The sequence below is a fragment of the Falco biarmicus genome, chromosome 1 (assembly GCF_023638135.1).
Source record: "Falco biarmicus isolate bFalBia1 chromosome 1, bFalBia1.pri, whole genome shotgun sequence".
Taxonomy (NCBI): domain Eukaryota; kingdom Metazoa; phylum Chordata; class Aves; order Falconiformes; family Falconidae; genus Falco; species Falco biarmicus.
The window spans coordinates 55,451,903-55,463,439 of NC_079288.1; positions in this window are offsets into that span (position 1 = coordinate 55,451,903).

The window sequence follows — 11,537 nt, forward strand, 5'->3', positions numbered from 1 at the left end:
CAATCTCTGATACATGGCTAGGTGCTCTCATATTACCGCATTTGTTCTGGAAAGAATACCTGTGAGACTCACCAAAATGGACCTTTATTCAAGAATAATATTGCTGTAAGAAATACATTGAGGGTTTTTTTAAGCTATCAATTAAAATTCAATAATTTTCTTCAATACAAAACCAAAATACAAATCATGCAGTCCCAGTTGTCACATACTACTCTACCAAGACATTTAAGCCACAAAGCATTAAACCATCTACGTTGGCAGAAAGAAATCGTGTCAGAATGATGTCTCCTAGTCTTCAAATGCTCCCAAGCTTAACCAAACTCATCATTAGATGCAAATTTCCCCAAGTCTGGAAAGCACCAAATGAATCTAACTGTGACTGAGTGGGAAATGTCAATTTGCTAATACACGTCCAAAAAAAGTCATGATAAATACTCCCTAAAACAGAATAACCAAACACCCAAGATTTTAGTCTCAAATTTCCTGTAAACTTAAAAACATCAAGTAAACGTATATTTTTATAGACCAATTACTTCTTTGATATCTCTCACTCAAATCCTCTAAAAGAATAGAATTCCTTCCAAAAATGAAGCTAGAAACATGAAATGATACCTGTATTGTATACCAAACACCATAGGCTCCATAGAGGGCCTGCTGTTAGGACATAACTCAACCTTCCTCTTCTCCATTAGCTTCCTATAAACTCTCTTTTTCCATAGTAAACAACCCTCATAGCCCTTCTTTCTGTCTCGTCCTCTCATCAAAATTCTCTCCCCTCCACAGGTGACAGCTACTTCTCCTCCGAGATGATCTGAGGCATAGCCAATTACATGCAAAGCAACAGTTTGCACATTGTATTTTGCTTTGAAGTATAGCACTTCTCTCAGACCTGAGGAAGGGCCTGTGTGCCACAGTCATTCTCTTACACTTGCAAGTACCTGTCAGGACCGCAGAACATCCATCCGTTTACAATACAGTTTATTCCATTTCTAATCTAAGACTTGAATCCTCAGGGTAGGTGGGGGGAAGAAAAAGAAGAAAAAAAAAAAAAAGACTAAAAAGGAAGATAACAGGGAAAGTGGAAAAGTGAAACAGGACAACTGAGAGAGACTGGAGATTTTCTGGCAGCAATGCTGCAGCTCTGTCCTTTGGTACAGATTAGAAACCACCATTCAGGAACTGTCTGAACTTGGCAGCAAAAAAAAGGGACTACAACTGCTTGCACAATTTGTAACTGCAGTTTAGGAGAAACACAAACAACACTCCAGCAAGTTTTGCTGAATCACCCCAGCCAATTATTCCTAAGCAATATGGCAAGATCAAAAGTAAGCTTTATCTCGGTTATTCTCAGTAAAGAGGTCAAAACCTGATGCACTTTATCTGTGTATACTTCTCTCACCTGCGTGTTCGTTTTGCATGTGCGAATGAGAACTCAGCTTATTATACTCAGTGAAAGAAAAGGGACACAATTTATTCTTAGGATAGTGAAAAACACTTGGAATGGCAAAGAAGGGACTACCATAACCTTCATTTTAAAATTTGTGATAAATCATTTCCCTTTCTATTAATGGACTAAACTGATCATTAGGTTTGCAAAATCTTCCCTTATATATACTCCTTTACCATAAAAATCTTGAGTAACTTCCCAACATACTCTGCTTTTGTCATATCTGATATTTGAAAAATCTGAGAAAATCTGAGGAAAATCTGACACAGATTTTCTCATATCTGAGCCCAGATAATAAGCAATATCTTCAAATCTGAAGATACTTTTCAGGTTTTTTACTTGTTTGTGTCTGTAAGGGCTGTTCTATTTTGAAGCTTTATAATATTTTTCGAAGTGGAAAAAGAAATAAAAATACATCTTTGCCTCAGGGCAAAATATCTAGTCGCACTTGTATGATTTTAATGGGACTGCTATATGAAAATAGAAGAAAATTAAAAATTGTGAAAGACAACTCTGGTTTATACAAAAGAAAATTAACAGCTAAAATTTCACTTTGGTGCATAATGAGTGGATAACTGACGCTCTGGGGATCTCTACTGTCTATGAGAACACACATCCTAATAGAAAGAAAATAAAACACTATGCTTTTTTATGTAGTCCCAAAACATTAGCATCTGCCATAAAACTAAACACCTGGGAAGAAAAAGCAAGACTCACAGTGTGCCCAGAAAGGTAAAAATTACATTTTATGTATATAACCCACACTTCAGAAAACCTACATGCCTCTGAAATTACAAAATGTCCTTGAATGTATTTACCTGGATTAGCTGCAGCATAAGGTAACAGCTCAAAAGTGAATTAAGATTTCCTATGTGATTATCACACAGAAGTGGTACTATTGAATACATTTTTTTAAAATTATAGAATAAAAATATATAATTATTTCTATAAAATTCAGTATCATCAGCAGTCACTACATCACACACAGTGCTGACATAAATACTGTGAGTGACAGGTGCATTACTTTCTTCGTGTACCTTGAATTCATAGTCACAGTACAAGACAGATACAGGCTGCTGACCGTTTCCTTTCCCGAGAAGCACTCTGTTAGAGCCTGAGTCTGGCATATGTACCACAACGGTAAATTTATTTCATACATTTTTGTGGATAGACTGCTCAAACACTTCAGAAAAAGTTGTATATTTCATCTCTTCACTGTGCGTAAATAAACAGTCCTTTAGGCCCAACATTATTCTTACAGAGCTATTTCTTTCTCAAACTACAGTAATCCTGCCAGATCTCCTTCAATAATGACCCTTTCCGTTCCAGTTATACAATTACCTTTCTTCAATGACATCTTTGACATCCGCGTGTATAGAACCAAACACACAGGTCAACTAAAAATATCATTCTTGCCACTCACACCAACAATTTTTGATCCAGTTTGTCATCATTCCTTCATTCAATAGATGCACTTGAAATGCAGCCCCATTAAAGAAACATTAATGTAGCTCCATTAACAGCATTTCTGAATGAAGCAATGTACTGCCTTTTCCTATATTACATAGAAATAATAATGCCTTGACATTTCTTGTCATCGCTTTTGTCAAAAGCATAGGCATTTAATCAAAATTTCACAAATTACTTGTGATTTCACAAATTAGTCTCTAAAAAAGACTTATTTTTTAAAGATCAATTAACAATTTGCAGTTTAACATTTTACGTCTACAATGACTTTATACCTGTTATAGCACCAACCTGGGTCACTTCTAACGTGTTTTTTTCATTCCACAGCTTGATCCAAACCACTGCTACTAACAAGGCTCAGCTAATTCACTTTCACCTTTCAGGCAAAGCTTTTTAATAGTATCTTTTAACAAGCATGTCTCCTGCATGTTGCTAGCTGAAACCATTTATCTGCTATCACTCAGGTACACAGGTGACCCATTATAGCTACCTAGACACAGAGGTCTAGAAGTACATAAAATGTAAACTTGAAGTTAAAGAGGAAGGACATTGCTGCAAGAGCAGTAGAAATAAACTAGTCTAAATCCTCTTAAAAATATTAAAACAACAACAATTCTTCAAGCAGGTGAAATTATTCTGAGTATATGCAAAAGTGTTGCTATGTTTATATAACAAATACAGACAGTTAAACATTTAAAATTCATAATATGAAACGTAATACTATTTAAGGCACTAATTATGATAGCGCTTTTACTATGGCACAATTCATAGCATGCATGCTGATTTAAGAACTGTACTTCAGAAAAGTAGTAAAGGTTACTGTATTAAATAATGAAAACAAAATATTTCCCTCTACTGCCAACTTTTTCAAAAGGCTAAGTTCACTCCAGAAAATATTACAAGAAAAAAATTACCTGGCTTCAACAGGTCAGATCTTCAACAGTTTATACTTAATCATATCAGTTTATCTTTTTAGCAATAATTTGATGTCTGAATCCATTTTCAAGGCAAATTATGTCATTCCTGTTTTAGCAGGTCTTTTTAAGCATTTTCTTTAGTTTTCTTTATTAAATAACTCTTCAGTCATCACAAAATAGCTAAATACTCTTTCTGCAACAGTCACTGTCTTCCTTCTTTCTTGTTTTTTTAGTACTTTCATAGAATAAGAGTATTTTTCTTTTGAAGTCTGTGAAACACAGCAGATTTAGTAATAATGCATTATAACTCTAACACTGTTTTGTGTTCCTCCACCTTCCAAGAATCAAATGACAATGAATCACTTCTAGCAACACTTTTAAAAAAATAAAACTAAAGTTAATTTTAAACTTTCAGACTTGGGTAAATGAATACTGTGTTAACATCCTCAAATTTGATGAATAGACAAACAGGACAATTACGCATTTTAATCCAAAATTCATGCAGAAAAGTAAGACTCAAGTATCTAAAAGCTGAAAAACTATAGTCCAATTCATTATCCCTCAGACAGCAAGTCTTTCCTCTGTTGAAAGCAACAGGCCTTAGGGATTTTTGATAAGACACACCTCTGTACATGTTGAAGTGCTATGCAATAATATATGAAGAAAAAAACCCATACAGCTATATTGCAGTTATGTGCAACATAAGCAACCATGTGGTAACTCAAACCCTGCTTTGTAAGTCTTCCATCCCTAAATTATTCCATAATGCCAAAATTTCTTTTGTTTAAGGCGGACACACCAAGAACACATATAAAACAATTTTTCCAAGTACAGCAACTTAGTACATTAGTAATAACCCAAAAGGCATAAAGTCAGTTTTGTGCACTTTGATGACAAAACCCCTACTGCAATTTCTACTAATCTCTGGACTGTTTTATCACGCACAGTACCAAGTCTATCCAAGACTATTTTAGAACAAGAGATAAATGGAGCACAGAACTGCTCTATCCTGACAAGACTCCTCTGATTTTCTTCTGCCTCATCTGTTAAAATGTGATATTTACCTACCACACAGGGGAATAGGTTTAGGCCTTGCTAAATGAAGATTATGAAATACAGAAGAATTTTTGCAAGAAATCAATGGAAAATACAGGAACAGAATGCAAAACCTCTAGGCTGTCCGCAAACTGAACATGGCATTCTGATTAAGACAAATAATCACCACTGTTTCAAATCAAAGTTTATTTTCAGTTTAATCCCTCTTTTTTCCCCTCTGTTCTGTTAGTTCTTCCTTAGACGTTTATGCCACATAAAACACTATTTGTCTCTAACCCACTTCAATCAGACTGTGAAAAGCAGGGCGCTGCCACTACAGAGCACTGTATTTCCTCGCAGATCAGCTATTCAATAGATCAGCTGAAGATGTAGTAACAGATATGCTGGGGAAACTTCACCACTGGGAGGGTGGGAAGCAGTAGGTGAAAGCAACTACATAAGATGCTTGCTTGTTCCTCAGACTTTGCTCAGCACTTTTGGGCTAAATGATGGCAACTTCACATGCACACAGCTAAAGGAATAAGATATAACTTAATACTGAACAGAAATTAAGTCAAAATATATATTCAAAGGCACAGAAGTGACCCTGGACTCACTGGCTATTCAAGGCAAAAAAACGAAAGAAGTGGGGCCCAGCCCAGGCCATAGCCTGGTATGCCCAATTTCATCACTAAGCTAAATGATTTGCAAAGGCAAATCTTATGGTACTGATATTTCCATGATCCCATCAATTACCCATGTCTAACAAAGTACAAAGCCATATTTTTTCTAAGAAATAGAAAGAGAAATGATAGATACATTCTTAAAGTAGAAACACAATATGCTAGGCTGTATTCAGCACTGCAAAAAATTACATTCAAGTCAATATTAAATTACTTCAAAGATATTCTTCAGGAGAAATAAACTATGATTAGGAACTATGATTAGGATTTAATGCAATTAAATTCAGCACCTCAAGGCTCACTGTCATATTTGGGGAAAAGTTACCACCATCTAAATTTTACATAAGGACCTTGGAATAACATCATTCTCTACTATAAGTTTCTGCACAGGAGTCAGCTGCTGTTGTCCTTCTTGTTTGTCTCTGTACATCTTAGCTCCAGGCATTATCATCTATTAATGCAGCCTCAATATCTATGTCTAGCCAGTGAATATAAAACTGCCTTTCTAGGACAGACAGAGATCTTCCTAAGAAAACTAAATTTTGATCTTTCTCTAACATATTCTTACTGATAACTTTTGTCACCTCATGAGGATTTGTAAAACCTAGCTGTTAGTCTCTAGAACAATTTTCCAACACTACGGACAACATCATAATCTTTTTTGTCCCTGAGAGGAATAAACTTTATTGGATGCTCACATCTTTCTGATGCTACAGCCCAAACTAAGTCTTGCAGATTCCTTCTTCATAATTAAATGAAGATGTGGCCTACCCACAAAGCAGCTCCTTCTCAGCTGATCAATATGTCTTAGTTACTGTGAGTTTGACAAAGTTGTTAATACACCTGAGCAAGCAAACTGCTTAAAAGGAGCAAAATCTTAGAAGAAGCTGAAGAAAAAGAATGTCAGCATAGAGAATAGTTCATCTGGACAGCGTTTCAAGTGCCTCATTAAGCAGTTAAAAGAAAATAAATCAAAGAGGTAATAACGCCAGATTTTAACGGCCTGTGGATGAACTCAGGTGAGAAAGACATTTTGAGAGCTGACTGTCAGGGCAAAGAGCAACAGTGGAAACATACATGCACACAGAGACACAATAGAGGTCTATAAGACTATCCAACACTGAATTTTGGAGGTGGAATCCAACAAGGTTTAAATCAAACATAAGAAAAACAAAGTAATTGCAAAGAAGCTGGGAAACACCAACTTAATTAGTACAGCACCAATTATTCCAGTAACACTTTGCAGCTGAGTTGATATAACCTCAATCAAAGCCTACTTAAATAGCATAGGAATCCTTCTCCAAGCTTTAAATCAAGCTCTCTGGAAATATAGAGTTTGAAAGAAAGATTAGGAAGAACCAGTGAAGTCAGTGTGGTTTTAATCTTTTATTTTTTCATCTGCAAATCTCAGATTTTGTCTGCTTGATACTTCCAGAGTCTTTACAAATCAAAAACTATTTAATTTGTATCTGCATGCATGTATAGTAGAAAATTCGAAGTTTCTTAATCACCAAAAAAACACTGCAGTAATAAAGAATGGAAAAAAATTGAAATCCTCATTGTTGTTGTGTGGAGAAATGTAAAATTCCAAAACTATCCAGCAACTCTTAAGAATATTAGGACAATATAAATTTGCCTTACTAACTTTTATCTCATCAGCAGTTTAACTGTTGTGTAAATTTGGACTGGAGCTTTAACTATGAAACAAAATGCAATATATCTTGAATACAGAAGGATGCGGATGAACCTAGATGGTAAGAATTAGTATTATTCATATACAATTAAAAGAAACTATACAGAAGAGAAAAATGTTATCAAAATAATGATTCAAGAGCCTGGAAGCAAAGTATCTACAGACAGAGAATATTTCCCACTTTTCAAAAAGAGCCAGCGTGAAGCTAGGAAGCCAAAAGGCTTTTGTATCACTTTTGATCAAAGATTACAACACACATTTTTTAAAAAAAACACAGTGCTCTTGCTATAGAGAAAATTGGTAGATGGAGGAAATGCAAAACTATCTCTAAAGAGGAAGACTAAAAAACACCTACAAAAGTAATAGTTTTGAGCTGCTTTGATTTTTTTTACCTTTTTAAGAAGCTTTGAGTAGATCAAGCACCCTCATGCTCTTACTGATTCTTATACAGCTAACTTTCTTGAGGCTAATACTTGACATAGGTGTTTTCCTCATTTATAAATAAAACAAAGGAAAATACCAGGAGGACAAAAAGCAAGTTCTTAGAGATTTCCAAGACAATAATCTTCTATCAGTAAGAGAGAACCAAACTACTTTTAGAGATTCAGAAAGATAGTAAAACGTAATCTTCTCCTTTGGACATGAAACACAAAGTTTGCCATGACATGATTATCACACAGAAAAATTAGCATTTTCTTACTTGTCATTCTCTGTTGTTACATCAGTATCTTTTCCCCTTTTGTTAACTACTACATATCTCACTCTTGAGTTAAGATATTATATAATTTACAGATATATATTTATATATACATACACACACTGTAGAAAAAACTTCAAGGTAGCATCAGATTTTCAGATTAAGAATTTTCAGATTAATCATATAGTTACTAATATAAGAAATAGTTTCAAAAGCTGAAGATGCTAGTGGGATATGTAAAGGGGACGGGAAAAACTGAACAGGGATTCCCTCCACTACTGTCTAACACTAAAGAATCATTAGTGGAACAAAGCGTACATCCGCTTAAAGTAAGGTTCTTTCGGCAGCACAATTAGAACAGAGATCTGACATGTTAAATAAAGTTAATGGTATGTTCTTGCACTTTATCTTTAAAGTGAAGACTAGGATTTAAATTTGAGATGTTTAAGACACAGCGCCATCTTCATTTCAAAATTCTGCCCTTGATAACAATTTAATTCTATTCAAATTAAAATTGTTTACTTCTAAAGGAAGGTTCCATAATAAAAATTATTCTCTGAGTGGCACTTTTAAAAGCAGAGTAGAATCAGTTTTCACATTTTCTTGACACTTTTACTGCTCTCTTACTATATTTTGAAATTATTCCCTCAAGCCTTTCTGTTTTACCTGCCAACACCTCAGATGTATGGAATCTCACTACTAAGTTAATAGAGCATGGATTTCCTTTGCAGATTTTAAGGAATGTAAGTACGTGCTCTGCTACAGCTTCCCTGTTGCACTCCACTAACAGCTGAGTTTGGATCTTTACTGGTATATGTATTTAAACTTATCATTACTTTTTCATTTAAAAGCTGTATATACATTCTGGTAATGATCCTAAATCACAAAAAAATTTTAAAAATGTCTCCACATAACTGCAAAAGAACAACAGGGTAATATATAGTACCAATATTACAATCCAGTCTTTACAATGTAGTGTAGTAATTTTCTAAAGGATTACTGTTCCTTCTCATTTCAGCTCATGACTTCAGAAGGAATGTTTCAGTCTGTAAATCCAAACAGCAATTGTGCACAAACATTAGATTTTGACTCTTCTTACTGACACTGGATGACCACAAAGCTCTCTGCCTCACTATGTCTGAACAATTCAAAAGGGAAGTTACATCTCTGCAGAATAGTTTTACCAGGATGACTGTCTTTATGCACTAGAAGCTTCCATTTTAATCTCTGAACACAAGAACCTGCAAAGATAAAGATACAAATTCCGAGGAGACTTACATGCATGCTTAACCATAAGCACTGCAAAAAGCCCTTTTAAATACCTTGTAATATTGACTTGGGCATAAATTTATGACTATGATTAGGTGAGACATCAACATTAAGAAAATACAGACGGCAGAAAGACCTATGAACTGCTTGCATCTTTCTTGTGAAGGAGGTAAAGCTACATTAAGAAAATACAGACTGCAGAAAGACCTACGAACTGCTTGCATATTTCTTGTGAAGGAGGTAAAGCTAAAGATAATCTCTTATGTACTAGAAAATAATGCTAGATCAAATTTTAAATAACATTGTATAGTTCGTAGTTCTCACCACTTTACTAGTCCTTCTAGTTGAAGTGTGAACCAATGAAAACATCCTTGAACAAATATTTACATCACAAAGTAATTTAATCATTGCTGTGTTTTAATCCCAGCTGGCAACCAAGCACCAGGCAGTCAGTCACTCACTCCCCCCACAGTGGGATGGGGTAGAGAATCAGACGACTAAAAGTGAGAAAACTCATTTTTTTAAAACAGGCAAAGCAAAAGCTGCACACATGAGCAAAGCCAAACAAGGAATTCATCTACCACTCCCCATGGGCAGGCAGGTGTTCAGCCATCCCCAGGAAGGCAAGGCTCCGTCACATGTAACAGTTACTTGGGAAGACAAATGCCATCACTCTGAATGTCCCCTCCCTTTCTTCTTCCCCCAGCTTATATACTCAGCATGACCTTCTATGGTATGGAATATCCCTTTGGCCAGGTCAGGTCACCTGCCCTGGCTGTGTCCCCTCCCAATTCCCCATGCCCCTCCAGCCCTCTGGCTGGCAGGGCCCAAGAAACTGAGAAGTCCTTGAGTTAGTATAAACATTACCCAGCAACAACCAGAACCATCAATGTGCCCTCAACAGTGTTCTCACATCAAGTTCAAAACACATCACTGTAGCAGGTACTAAAAAGAAAATTAACTCTATCCCATCTGAAACCAGGACAACCATCTAATTTATTATGAATTTTGTTTGCATTTCTTCATCTAAGTTTCTTCTGAAGTATCTCTGACAGTAAGGCAAACAATAAAACTTTATTATTATTAATGTCAGTGAACCAGATGAAGTCTAATAGATAATGTCTGATGGGATTAGATGTAAATATAGCTAATCTGAGGGATATAATGAGATGTACATTATAGTGCAAATATATAGACCAAATAGCAAAGAACCATTTAACTTCTGAAAGCTCATGTGGAAGGAAGAAATTAAATGGTGACCAAGAACAGAAACAAAGAGAACAGAAAGCTACCAGACAAGAAAGAAACTCTAGTGGGATGGCATGCTGCACAGCTGCAATACCATGGGTGCAAGCTAATAATTAAAGAGGAAGATAAGAAGAGTCAACAAATATCTAGTACAATACCAAGATTTCAAAATAAGCAGGGCACAAAGTGACACAAAATAAAGAAACAGATGGTGGGGGGGGTGTCTACAAAACAATGGTAATAGGTAATAAGCAGAGGCAGACGGAATGAACTTTTTTTCAGCATAAATCTGAAACAGTGAACTGAGAAAGAGTGGGGGAAAACATATTTGTTGTCTTCAATGGACCATTATCTCAGCTCAAACAGCAAGGTGACAAGCATCTAGACTAAATGGACACAAGACAATAACATGCTCTTTATTAGAGACACTCATAAAAATCATAGAATTAAAAAGAACTGAACTGTGCTTATAATCATGAGGGTTATCTCCTCAAAATATTGTCTCCCCAAAACCCATATGTGATAGCCTGAGAGTTACATTGAAGACCTCTAGATATGTCTAGGAGACAAACATGAAGCAAGGGTACAGAAGTTGTGTTATATTAATATTAGACACTGGAATATCCCTTAGCCAGACACTATCATATTCTGGAGTCCAGAGTTCAATAAATGTGTTGATAGGTTAGAGAAGGTTCAGGGGACAGGCAGAAGAAGAGCTGAAGAACTGAAAAACAAATCATATGCCAAAATGTAAAGGACCTAATATATGAAATAGAGTTAAATTACAATGTAATCACAGACTATGAACTTTAATAGCTCCCTTAGATGGGTAAGTTACTAGAGGTTACTGCACCTTGGCAGGCAAAGATATAAGCATGGAAAGGGGGGAGAACAAGACCAAATGAAACACTGCAAGTGGAAAAAAATATTAAAGCAAAACACATTCAGACTAAAGAGATAAGATTACTATGACAATGAATATAAATGATCCTTGAAATAGCATTGAAATCAAGATAAACCACTTCAAATCATACTGGAATTTTTCCTTAAAAGATGACAACCTACATTAACACAGGGACTG